We start from the raw sequence: 14,260 nt of genomic DNA, 5'->3' as shown, positions 1-14,260 counted from the left end.
TGCTTGGGCTGCTTCCCTAGGTTTGTTAGCAGGGAACTGGATCCTAAGTGGAGAAACCAGGAGTCTGACTGATTCCCAAATGGAACGCCATTGGCACAAGCAGTGACAATCCACCATTCCACGAGGTGGGCCCTGACCCACAGCTGTTACAGACACTAGTGAACTAAGCAAACTGGAATAGAACCTGGAAATGAGCCTAGTGAGGGGGCTAGGGGCGTCTCCTGCTGCTCAATGGGGAGCAATGAGAGCTGGGGCTGAGGGTGGTCCCAGCTGAGCAGGGCTACAACAGTCCTTGGCCTGCATACAAGCTGGGTTTGGGGCAAGGCCAGGCTAGGGCAGGCCACAGCATCTGCTGGCAAGTGCCAGAACAGGGTGCAAGTCGTGCCAGACTGGCCTGCAGTAACCACTGGAAACTGTAAGAGCCAGGCTGGGACTGGGCCTAGGAGTGAAATTGGGGGCACTCCCCTGCTGGGCTACAGTTCCCACTGGTGGGCATGAGAGCCAGAGCTGGGGCAGACTAGGTTGGACAAGGTGGCAGCACTCCCGGCATACGTGTGACTGGACCATGGGGGCGGTGAAGAGGAGGTGTGGTGGGGTTGGCTGAGCTAAGCCGCAACACCCATCTGTCAGTCAATGGACCTTCAAAAGATTGTCTCAATCTTGTAGTAATGAAACCAACAGTGTCTCAGAACTATCTAAACTACTCAGACGGGCCCAGCGCAGTAGCCTGGAGGCTAAAAGTCCTCGCCTTGAATGCACCAGGATCCCATATGGGCGACGGTTCTAATTCCAGAAGCCCCACTTCCCATCCAGCTCTCTGCCTGTGGCCTGGGAAAGCAGTCGAGGATGGCCCATAGCCTTGGGACCCTGCACCCACATGGGAAGCCCAGAGAAGACACCGGGCTCCTGGCTTCGGATTGGTTCAGCTCCAGCTGCTGCGGCTCACTTGGGGAGTGAACCATCAGATGAAAGATCTTCCTGTCTGTCTCTCCTTCTCTCTGTATATCTGCTTTTCCAATAAAAATAAATAAATGAATCTTTAAAAAAAAACTGCTCTGGCAATACCTTCAGAACATTCTTCTCCATATCAGTTTCTAAGATGACATCAAGTTGACATCCCTCCTCCCTGGGTACTGATGTAGTTTGACAGATGGGAGCAGCCCCTCCCCTTCCAGATACAGGAGAAAAGGAAGCAAAATGAAAATTGGAAGCATCTGTTCCACCCACCTTCCCCCATGCCTCAACCCTCCCCACCCTATCAGTGGTCTCATGGGCGTGCATCCTTGTCAACTATGTTGTCAACATCAAAAAAAAAAAAATAGTTGAAATGGAGCATACAGGCCCATGAATCATTCATCTGCTTATTTTATTTTTAAAATATTTATTGAACATCTATTAAGTGTCAGGCATCATGTGAGATATTGCTGCTATAGTCAAGCAAATAAAGACGGTCTCGGATTCCTTGCAGGTTAATGATGTACCGGAGCAGCTGGGCCCTAGCAGTCCCAAGCTGCTAGCCTGGAGCAAATCAGCAATTAGAGCGAGGCAAGACCCAGGAGAGCTGCACTTCCTCTCGTGGCAGCTGTGGCCTCTGCCCAGGAGCTGGAGGGAAAAGCCAGAAAGCAGGAAAGGTAAGTGGAGGTGGGACAGGAGGGCAAGGGAAAGGGGGGTGAGCTCAGCTGACTGCGCTTCAGCTCACACCTCAGCCCGCTGAGAGCCCGTTGCTCCCTGCTTGGGACTGCGCCTGCTCCTGTCCCGTTACTGCTTCTGCTCTGTGTCCTTATCCAGGTACCGATTCTAGAAGGAATGCCATCCGAAAACACTGCTTAGTTCTCAGCCCTTGGATCTTTTGTCAACTTCCTCTTGCCAGCAAAGGAGGGATGGAAGCAAGAACACGGGGTCTTTTTCTCTCCCCATAACGATTTTTTCCTGACTTAGCTGTACTTTTCTGGCATTCTGTGAGAACAGAGAATGCTTTTGTGTGAGCTTCAAAATTAATTATGCCATTTCAAAGATAAACTACATAATGTTTATATACAAGAAAGACACATGGGTGGTACAACTTACATTTTAGTAAGAGTGTCTTAGGGGTGGACTTCTGGCCCAGCAGGTGGGCTACCCAGCCTACATCAGAGTACCTGGGGTCGATTCCCAGCTGTGGTTCTGGATTTCAGCTTCCCACATGGCAAACCAAAGGAGACAGAAATGATACCTCAAGTATTGAGTTCTTACCACCCACATGGGAAACCAGGGTTGAGTTCCCACTCCCAGCTTCACGCCTGCCCATTAAGGAGCATTTGGGGGAGTAAGCCAGTGTGTGAAGCTCTATTTGCCTCTTACATAAATAAAACTTAAAACATGTATTTATTTCAAAATTTTGCATAAAGCAGTTCAGCAAAAACAAGGAATTACCTCTTTGTGCCTCCATTTCCTCATAAATAAAACAATAACACCACCTTCCTTGTGAGGATTAAACTAGTTAACTTTTTACAAAGCTCATCAAACAGTACCTGATACTGAGAAAAATTTTTTGAAGAAACTTTAGTTATTGAGTCCGGCGTGGTAGCCTAGTGGCTAAAGTCCTTGCCTTGTATCCGCTGGGATCCCAAGTGGCTGCTGGTTCCAATCCCCCACGTTGGAGACCTGGAAGAAGTTCCTGGCTTCATATCAGCTCACCCCAGCCAGGAACTTCACTAACATGATTACAATTGGTTTTCAACTGACCGCTTGGCTACTCCCACGTTCTGGTTGGAAAAGAAGCTCCACTGCAGGATGAGGTAGCATAGGCACAAGGCAGGACTGTGACAGTCAGGGAAGGAGAGAGAAGCTAGAGCTCTGGGTCGCAATGGAACCATGAACGCGTGTTTGTTTGAACTCATGAGAATGACACAACTTTCAGGGAGACAATTTATGAGAAAGCACTGTATGGGAATGGTGCTAAAAGACATTCTGGGGCCCAGCAGGGTAGCCTAGCAGCTAAAGTCCTCACTTTGCACATGCCAAGATCCCATATGGGTGCCAGTTCGTGTCCTGGAGTCGCCGCATCCTATCCAGCTCCCTGCTTGTGGCCTGGGAAAGCAGTTGAGGACAGCTGAAAACCTTGAGACCTGTACTTCGGCGGGAGACCCAGAAGAGGCTCCTGGCTTCGGATCGGCTCAGCTATGGCTATTGCAGCCACGTGGGGAGTGAATCATCAGATGGAAGATCTTCCTCTCTGTGTCTTCCTCTCTGTATATTTGATTTTCCAATAAAAATAAATAAATATTTTTTAAAAATTCAGTTGTTCACAAGTTTAAACTATGAAGAAGAGAATGAAGATGGGTGAATAAGAAATAAAGGTCATATAATGGTTAGATATTGAGCTACCTTATATAAGTAAAGACATTTAGAATTTGTCTTACAGGTGAAGGTGGGCATTAAAAAAAATGCTGAGTCCACTAGTAACATGATCAGATCTACATGCCAGTAAGATGATTATGGTAGCACTGCAAGAATCAACCAAAACCAGGGGACAGAGGTCAGCAAAGCAATTGTTATAACAGTCTGAATAACAGATGTGGAGACCTACACTAGGGCAGTGGCCGCAGGCGTACGACATCACTGGCTTCTTCCTTAACAATTAGACTTGACTGGTCCCTCAAATTAACTCTACCCCTCTGGGACATTCAGGTTACTTTTTTTTTAAGCGTTTTTTAATTTTTGATGGAAAGGCAGATATACAGAGAGAAGAGACAGAGAGGAAGATCTTCCGTCCGATGATTCACTCCCTAAGTAGCTGCAATGGCTGGAGCTGAGTCAATCCGAAACCAGGAGCCAGGAGTCTCTTCCGGGTCTCTCCCACATGACTGCAGGATCCCAAGGCTTTGGGTCATCCTTGACTGCTTTCCCAGGCCACCTGCAGGGAGCTGGATGGGAAGTGGGGGCCACTGGGATTAGAACTGGAGCCTATATAGGATCCTGGCATGTTCAAGGTGAGGACTTTAACCTCTAGGCTAGTGCACCGGGCCCCAGATGACTTTCCTAGATATTTCTGAGAATGTACCTTCTCTCTTCTCCTGGACACAGAGCAGCATGAAGCCCTAATTGCAGTTGGCAGTCACTTGACAACTGGGAACTGCAATGACCATTTAATTTGTTATCCAAAATGAGGTCACATCTGAGACAAAGAATGCTATAAATAATTATATTAGGACAATGCATGTAACTGGAATTGTCCAACAAATTGAGCTACCTGGTTCCCTCACCGTTAGAAAGTGTTGGCACAGTGATGAGGCCACCAATTGGGACCCCTGGGTCCCAACTGGGGAATAAGGGGTCAAGCCTGGCTTTACTCTTGACTTTTAATTTCTGCCAATGTGTATACTATGGGAGGCAGCAAATAATACCCCAACTACTTGAGTCTGTATCGCTCATGTGGGACACACGGACTGAGTTCTCAGCTCCCGGTGAACCTGGCCCCACCCTGGCTGTTGCTGGCATTTGGGGAGTAAGGTGGCAGATGGTCTCTATTTTGCTGTACCCTCACCCCAATACATAAATGACTTTTAAAATAATAAAGCCACCATTAAAAAAGAAGAGAAAGGATAGATAGCTTTAGGATAAATCAAGCATCATTGAAAGCCACAATAAATTTAGAAATGAGTCTCTGATTTTATTGTTTAGCTGTTACATTAAACTTTGTTTAAAGTCTAGCACATCTCTGAACATTTTAGTTATAAAGTTAGTGTTATGGGCCTGGCGTGGTAGCTTAGTGGCTTGAGTCCTCGCCTTGAATGCACCTGGATCCCATATGGATGCTGGTTCTAATCCCGGCTGCCCCACTTCCCATCCAGCTCCCTGCTTGTGGCCTGGGAAAGCAGTCGAGGATGGCCCAAAGCCTTCGGAACCTGCACCTGTGTGGGAGACCCAGAAGAGGCTCCTGACTTCAGATCACTCAACTCTGGCTGTTGCGGCTCACTTGGGGAGTGACTCAAAGGATGGAAGATCTTCCTCTCTGTCTCTCCTCCTCTCTGTAAATCTGACTTTTCAATAAAAACAAATCTTTTTAAAAAAGTAGTAGTATTTTACTTTTTCTTTAATTTTGCATATAAAGATTTAAACATTTCAAATGCAGAATTAGCATAATGAACCCTCAAGTCCCCCAAATCCAGATTCAACAATTTTCAAGATCCTGTCACAACTTTTCATACATTTTCTCTTTTCTGACAAAATATTTTAAAGCAAGTTAAGCCATCTCAGAGTAATGCAACATGCCTTCCTACTAAATATGAGCATTTTTCTATCATTGCCGCACCATGGATGTAAATTTGCTTGTTATCAAAAACCATTTAAAATTTTGGTTTGTTCAGCCAGAATCCAAGATCTGCACATAGCAGTAGATGATTATATCACATAAAGCTCATTTAGACAAGAAAAACCCTTTGTCAACTTTCAAAGTGTCTGTCACTTTTTATAGCAACTGCCATCTTATTTTAAAACCAGGCTTTCATTGAATGATCCGCACTGGGATCAAAGCCTGCTCACTGATTCCAAGGGGTTGATGGCAAGAGATCCATCACGAAGACTCGGAGTTAGCAGACACAAGGGAGAGGGAAAGGCCGAATCCAAGGTAATGTTGCCATTTCTTCCGTAGGCAACTGCTGAGGTAGGAAAAAGTGCATAGAATAAGAAATTAGATTAGATAAGGCTCAGAAGATAGGGTGGGTAGGAGAAGCTAAACCAGACGCCATAGACGTGAAAGACTCTGGGAGAGAGTGCAAGAAAGTTTCAAAAGGGATAAAACAGTGAGGCATGCCTAGGAAGCACAGATAATTAAGGACCGGGTAAAATGCTTGGGCCAGTGTTGTAATGTAGCAGGTTCCTGTCCCAGCTACTTCACTTCTGATCCAGCCTGCTGCTTAGACCTTGAGAAAATCCCCAGAAGATGATGCAAGTGATTGGTCCTTACCACCCGCGGGGAAGACAGAACACAGCTCCTGGCCCAGCCCTGGTCAATATGGCCATCTGGGGAGTGAACAAGCAGGTAGGAGATTCTCTGTCTCATCTTCTCTTTCTGTAACTCTTTCAAATAAATAAATCTTTTTTAAAATTCGAAGATTTGATTTCGTGACTACGCATAGGTGGTCACTGGTGAATGAGGCAAGAGGAATTGCATATCAGAGTGTGAGTGATCGCCGTTCATGCTACATTCTAGAATGTTCTAGAAAATGTTATTTTGAAAAATGTGTAATAATAAGGGCAAGTATGGTGGCGCAGCGGGTTAAGGTGTCACTTGGGAAACTTGCATCTCATGTCAGTGCTAGCTCAAATCTGTTACTCCACTTCTGCTGCAGCTTGTTCACAGCGGAAGCAGCAGAGAGCAGTTGGAGTGATTGTGTCCCCACGTCCCCTGCGGAAGAGACTTGTTGGAAGTTGCTCCAGGCTGCTGACTTTAGCCTGCCTCAGCACTGAGTGTTTGGAGAGTGTGCCCAAGGATGGAAATAATCAATCTCTCTCTGTGCATTTCAAGGAAGCTGAAAATAAATACTATTTAAGGCAAATAAAATCACATGGAAATATATTTTTTAAAATATATATTTTTTTAAAAGCTGTCTTAAAAGCACAAGGAGATCAATGTGTGATCCTTCCTCCCTGTACAGTGTAGTCTGACAGTTTATATAGTAAAAAGAGAGGAAAGGGCCTAGTAAGATGGCACAATTGGCTAATCCTCCCTTTGCATGCACCGGGATCCCACATGGGCATGGGGCATGTCCCTGCTGCTCCATTTTCCATTCATTTCCCTGCTTGTGGCCTGGGAAAGCAGCAGAAGACGACCTAAAGCCTTGGGACCCTCCCTGCCTCCACCTGGGGGACACAGAAAATGTTCCTGGCTCCCAGCTGCAGATCAGCTTAGCTCAAGCTGTTGTGACCACTTGGGGAGTGAACCAGCAGATGGAAAAATCTTTCTGTCTCCTCTGCAAATCTATCTTTCCATAAAAAGAAAGAAATCTTTTAAAAATGAAAAACGTAATTCAATTTTATGATTCATCATATCATTTTTAAAATGTCTTCTTGATTATCTGCTGACATACAAAGGTACACAGAAAATGGAGTTAAAAGATAAGTTTCTTGGGCCCAATGCAGTAGCCTAGTGGCTAACTCCTCACCTTGGATTCACCAGGATCCCATATGGGCACTAGTTTGTATCCTGGCTGCTTCATTTCCCATCCAGCTCTCTGCTTGTGCGCTGGGAAAGCAGTTGAGGATGGCTCAAAGCTTTAGGTCCCTGCATCTGCGTTGGGGACCCAGAAGAAGCTCTTTGCTCCTGGCATCGGATCAGCTCAACTCCAGCCAGTATAGCCACTTGGGGAATGAACCAGTTGATGGAAAGTCTTTCAATATCTCCTTCTATGAATCTGCCTTTCCCATAAAAAAATGAATAAATCTTTTAAAAATAAATTAGTTATGATGCAAAGGATAGTGAAACCCCCGTATAGCTTTATTGACAATGTGAATTTTCCCCAAACTTTTTGAAGACCAGCTCATATTTAACCCTTAGACAACGATACTCATCGTTTTGGGTAGTAAGGCTGTGAAATGATTCACCTTCTTCCATCCTCAATACTTACTGAACTCCCAAGAACAAGAAAGCACAGCTGAGGAGCATTTTCAGGACTCGACTGCAAATCTAACAGGCAATTTAAAAACAAGAAAAAACCAGCAAATGAGCCTAAAGGAATTTTTATGTGTATTTTTGGTTGGCTGATACCTAAGAGCCTGCAAATTCATTTTGGCCACTATTGAAGGCAGTGGAATAAGTGCCCTTCGAGGAGATGTGTGCTGTCTAACAGAGGATGGGTATCCACAGCGTGGAGATTTTTCTAGCGGTCACCCGGAGCAGTGTCTGCTGCTCAGCTGCCAGCTCAGACAATCCCAGGAAAGGGAAGCTGGCACCAGGACACACATGTTGTTTTCTAAAGCCAATTTGCATTTCTTGCTTTTGTTTATCGGAGCCAAAACAGCATACACAATGCCAAACCCGGTTTGCTGATTATTTTCAGGCTGATTGAATCTGGCACATGACATGGTTTTATCTAATTAACCCACATGTGGTACGAAACAAAACAAATTTGAAATGGAAAGCTCTCTCTATCTTTATTGAAAGACAGAGGTGAATGTGTAATTATTTTGTCCTCATCTCTCAGCCAAATTTATAGTTGTAAGAAGTCTTTTGTACTAAATAGCAAAACAAGTTCTGGGTACTACCTAGTATAATTAAAAATGCATTATGCTCCACATTTCCCCAAATCCAGCCCTTTCCTTTTCTCTCTATCCTGAAAACAAATGTGTAGAAGATATATTCCGAATAGACACAAGAGTTACTATAAAAGAAACATTTTTCTCTGTCTCTACAAACACACACACACACACACACAACCACTTCTCACACTAATTCTACAGCTCTCTGGATACCAACTGTTTTCTATAATTAGATTCTAACACTAATTATCCTGGAGTCAGCTCAGACCCCACAGGTTAAGGGCTGAGTCCCACAAGACTGTTTCTATTCAAAGATGAATTGCAGGTCCTCCGGGTTTCCACCTGCACTTCTCACTCATGGGATACAAATTTGGAGCTTCCATGACCTCTTTCTCAAATTTGAGAATTTGCTATTTTGGCTCATATAACTCAGGGAAACATTTTCTTAAGGTTGTATTATAAAGGATATAACTCGGGAAAAGCCCATTGGAAGAGAGGCAGAGGACAAAGGATGGGAATTGGAGGTACAGAACTTCCACACCCCTCCTGGAACACCACCCTCCCTGCATGCCCACGTGGTCACTTGCCTAGAAGCCCATTTTTCATGAGTTTTTATGAAGGTTCTACGTAAGTATGACTGTTCACATCATTGACACTTGCTGAGTGAATTCCTTCTCTATCCCCCATCCCCTATCCGTGAGGTTGAGATTGGGGTTGAACTTTTCAGCCCTCTAACCACATGCTTGATTCTTCTGACAAGTCATTAGCACAGACACAGATTTAATTAAAAGGTGCTTATGAATAATAAAGGATGTTTCTATCTCTCACGAAATACCAAGAGTTGAGGAGCTGGGTACTAGGAATCAGGGATGAAGACCAAATGATTATTCATGATGTTGTAATAGCATATTGCTGTTTATCAAAAACCATATCAAAACTAGGTAAGGGAATCTCTCAAATTTTGAAGGAGAGTGTCAAAGTAAAATTTGTGTTTACAGACCTTCCACCCTTACTGTGTCAAGGTAACTCACAGTTAGGCCCGTAGATGAGAAATCCAAGGGAGCCCGGCTGAATTCTACGTGTATGATATGATTAAGTTCAACATCAGGGTGTGGCACAGACTGGGCTTTTATCTGGAGGCTCTGGGAGAGGATCTGCTGCTGAGACCATTCCTGTTGGAACACAACTGACTTCCTGGTGCTGGCAAGAGGGAGGCTCCCATTTTCTCCCTGGGGGTCAGCTGGGGCTACTTTACATTCCTGTGCGCCTGCATGGTTCTTCCCAATGCCCTCAGCCCATCCTTCAAGCCAGCCACAGCACAGCAAGCTGCTTGTGCTTTAAATCTCTGATCCCGGGCCCGGCGGCATGGCCTAGCGGCTAAAGTCCTCGCCTTGAAAGCCCCCGGATCCCATATGGGTGCCGGTTCTAATCCCGGCTGCTCCACTTCCCATCCAGCTCCCTGCTTGTGGCCTGGGAAAGCAGTTGAGGACGGCCCAATGCATTGGGACACTGCACCCGCGTGGGAGACCTGGAAAGAAGTTCCTGGTTCCCGGCTTCAGATCGGCGCAGCACCGGCCATTGCGGCTCACTTGGGGAGTGAATCATCGGACGGAAGATCTTCTGATCTGTCTCTCCTCCTCTCTGTATATCTGACTTTGTAATAAAATAAATAAATCCTAAAATAATTTTTTAAAAAAAATAAATAAATCTTTAAAAAAAAATCTCTGATCCCTCTTCTCCTTGCTGAAGAAACTCTCTGAGCTCTCTTTAAAAAACAAACAAAACAAAACAAAAACGTAATTAATTTGAGAAGGAGAGGGAGGCAAAGACAGAAGTACAGAGCACTCCATCTGCGGGGTCACCGTCCAGATGACTGCAATGGCCAGCTGGCCAAGGTCTGAAGCCACGAACTCAACCTGTATTTATATTTATGTAGTTATTCTCTACATATCCTTTTGAAGTCATCAGAATTCAATTGTGAGAGTTCTAAATGATCTACTCTAATCATTTTCCAAGACCCAATATCTGAACGTTATAATTAAAGTTCTACCCTCTTAGTACTACCAAGAAAAGACTTTAGGGGAAAAGTTTAGATTGCAGGGTGGGGGGCTACAACTATTCAAGCAATAACCGAGAAATGGAGACCTAGATATGCAAACATATATTTGTGTAGACTTACATATGTTTCCTCTTTATGTTTTCAGAAACAGACCAGAAATAATGATACCCCTGTAAAAACAGACTTTGCACACAAATCTTGGTTTCTAAATACTCTCCATTTAAAGAAAACCCAGTGTTTTGGAGAAGCAGAAAATTCCATGGCTGAGGCAGAAGTACAAGGTAGGTCTAGAACAGAAGATACTCAATGAATGATGGGATTTTTCAGAGGGATACATGGTCCTCTCATTGGCCAAATGTGACAATCAACTAGACCGTATAGTAATGGATGATAAGCCACTGCATAAAATAGCATCCATGATCCTTGTTTGCACAAATGAATATGAAAGGGAAAATTCTTCCTTACCACAGAATGCTTGCTAATAAGTGTAGAAGGAGTCAGAGATTACTATTTCATAATCATAAATGATTCAGGCAGAAAACATCAATGGATGTAAAAACCGCTGGATAAAAGTTTGATGAGGAACAGAATATTTATAATTTCAAAGTTATCTCCTCACAAACTGCTTATCAACTGCTTATTCATTATTCAATACCCACAGAGGAGAGGAACCCAGCATGGACCATCTTAACCACATGATAACAGCACTGCCAGGATGGAACCAAACAGCATCATGCGTTTTCCAATGTGATGCGCTGAGAAAAACATAGTATCTCCTGTGTAGTGTTCCTGCCAAGCTGCAGGACCTGATTGGAATGTTGAAGAAACATCAGACAAACTCTGATTAAAGAACTTTCTGCAAAGTTAATCAGATCTTCTCTTCAGAAGCAGCAGCAGCAGCTTGGAAGTGGTTAAAGAGACTAAATGGTCCAAGATTGGATCTCAAATCATGAAGAAACTGGGGGGAAGGGGAAGATATTTACTTTTTGTTTGTTTTCTATGAAGGATTTAGTTGGAGCACAGGCGGATTTTCAATGAGTCTGTGGATTAGATGGTAATATGTATTGATCTTAATATCTTGATTCGCATGGTGTACTATGATTTGGTAGAAGGATGCCCTAACATTTAGGAAACACAAAGCGACGTATTTAAGAGTATGGGGCAATTTATTCACAACATATACTCAAATGTTTCAATTAAAAAAAAATAGGAGAACCCTCTTTGAGTTGAATTATGTTTCCCCAAAAGGCATGTTGAAGATACAACCTCACCTCTAAGGGAATGAGGCCTTTGAGATATAAACAAATTAAGAGGAAGTAATACTAGAGCAGATTGGAAGCTAAATTCCATGAACTGTGTCCTCAGAAGGAAGGAGAGATTTGGAGAAACACGCGGGGCAGGCCAGGGGACGGCAGAGGCTGCGGTGCTGGTCCTCAAGGGCAGTGTAACCATGGAAGGTGAATGCCAAGCATGGGACAGATTTTCTCAGGTGTACTAGGAGCAGCCAACCCTGTCAACAATGCTTTGGGACTTATGCCCTCCTGAAGGAAATATCCATGAAACAATATATTTCTTTCTTTTTAAATATTCATTTATGTTTATTGGAAAGGCAGATTTGAGAATGTATTTCTTTTGTTGAAAGCTATCCAGTTTGCTAAGGCAGTCTGAGGAAACTAACGTAGACTCTCTGGGTGCCTGCTTATGCTTGTGCTTTTCTGGACTTGAAAATTTTCAATGATCACCTGAAAGAGCTTCCCAAGTACAGTACATGTAGGAAGCTTTTGCCATTTTTCTATGCATGCTTTCTATGCACAGTCTTTAAACCAACAGGAGCCCCACATAGGATACCACCATCTCTTCTAATCTTTACTTCCCCACTATATGGCATCTCCTCTATTATGCCCAATAAAAGATGTAGTAGAGAGTATTATTATTGCTGTGAAGCCTGCTTTTGTAACTAACCCACAATATAGGCAAAAAATGCCAGTTATTATCTGACACACAGTACTAACACATTAAATACTGATAGAAACATGTATTTATTAGTACATAAGTATTAATTATTGCATAATAATTGTGAGTTGCTTACATTATCTTTTAAACTGAGAAACAGAGCCCAGCGTCATAGCCTAGTGGCTGATGTCCTTGCCTTTCATGTGCCGGGATCCCATATGGGCACCAGTTCATATTCCAGCTGCTCCACTTCCCAACCAGCTCCCTGCTTGTGGCCTGGGAGCGCAGTCAAGGATGGCCCAAAGTCTTGGGACCCTGCACCCGCGTGGGAGACCTGAAAGAAGCTCCTGGTCCCTGGCTTCGGATCAGCTCAGTCTTACCATTGTGCCCACTTGGGAAGTGAACCAGTGTATGGAAGATCTCTCTCTGTCTCTCCTCTCTGTAAACCTACCTTTACAATAAAAATAAATAATTGATCTTTAAAAAGAATAAACTGAGAAACATTCCTTATAAATAGTATTATGATAAGCAATGCAATAATATATCATTTCTAACCTCTTAAGCCCTTCTGTTGAGACAATCTGCATTATCTCTACAAATATTATGATCTCATTCATGCATGCTACAACATTACTTGTAGGTTCAGATTGTTCAGTATATATATTATAAATTTTAAATAATAACTACAAAAAGCAATCTGTAAATATCTACCTGGAATGATCATATTTGGCCCTAAAATTGAGATCAAGCAAGTGGGTGGGAAAAGTTTTTAAACAGTTCAGAAATGTGCTCAAAGCCATGTCACTGATAAGGAGACACAGCAGTATGGGAGACTTCCCTGCTCAAGGTCCTAGAACGCTGATGTGGGTCATTGCTTCAGAACAGTCTCCCACCTGGTCTGAAGGAGAGGTTGTTGATGGCAACTAAATGCTCACCCACCGATGACTATTTACCATTGGATACACTTGATTGCTCAATTTGTTTTCTGAATGGGCTTAAATGTCAACCTAGGCATTCTGTAACCCCAAAGCGTGCTTCTCTTGGATTGACTAAACTATAAAAAGGAACTATAGCATCACGACCCAAGGCTTTTGGCTTCACATAAAACACTGCTGACAAATATAATTAGGAAATAGAAGGCAATGGTCATTTTCATTTACATATTTTCATTTTATTTGAAAGGCAGAGAGACAGAGAAATGGAAATCATCCATTTCCTGATTCTTCCTCCACATGCCTAGAACAGCAGAGCTGGGCCAGGCTGAAACTAGACACCAAGCATTTCATCCATAGCCCCTAGATGCGTCTTCACCTGTTGCCTCCCAGGGCGCACATTAGTGGGAAGGCAGAATTGGAAGGCATTGTGGTCTTTTGCATAAGACCTCCGCCAAGAGCTGCAACTACCCTGAAAGTGACCCAAAATTAATCGTTATATTGGGGCCTGGGAAACTCCAAAGGGATTATTGCTGTATGTGTGCAAACCATGGACAATCCAACATGAAACTCAGTTTATACCAGCATCTTTCCAGGCCTCTGCTGTTGGGACAACTTCTGTCATGGGTTCAGTGGGTAGAGGGAACATAAAATACATGTTCAATATTTTCCCCTACAACTTAATTATTTTTAGCCTTTAAGCTGTCATTATGTCACAGTTTAATAATTTCTTTTTAATGTCTTTTTAAAAAAAGATTTATTTTATTTTAATTACAAAGTCAGATATACAGAGAGGAAGAGAGACAGAGAGGAAGATCTTCCATCCAATGATTCACTCCCCAAGTGAGCGCAACAGTCAGTGCTATGCCGATCCAAAACCAGGAGCCCGGAGCTTCTTCTAGGTCTCCCACGTGGGTGCAGGGTCCCAACTGCTTTCCCAGGCCACAAGCAGGAAGTTGGATGGGAAGCAGGACTGCTGGAATTAGAACTGGCGCCCATATGAGATCCCAGCGTGTACAGGGCGAGGACTTTAGCCACCAGGCCACCGTGCTGGTTCCCTCTAAATGTCTTTCTGAAC

This window comes from Ochotona princeps, chromosome 12 (assembly GCF_030435755.1).
Source record: "Ochotona princeps isolate mOchPri1 chromosome 12, mOchPri1.hap1, whole genome shotgun sequence".
In the NCBI taxonomy this organism is placed as follows: Eukaryota; Metazoa; Chordata; class Mammalia; order Lagomorpha; family Ochotonidae; genus Ochotona; species Ochotona princeps.
The sequence above is the reverse complement of the archived record's forward strand: the minus strand, read 5'-3'. Positions refer to the sequence as shown.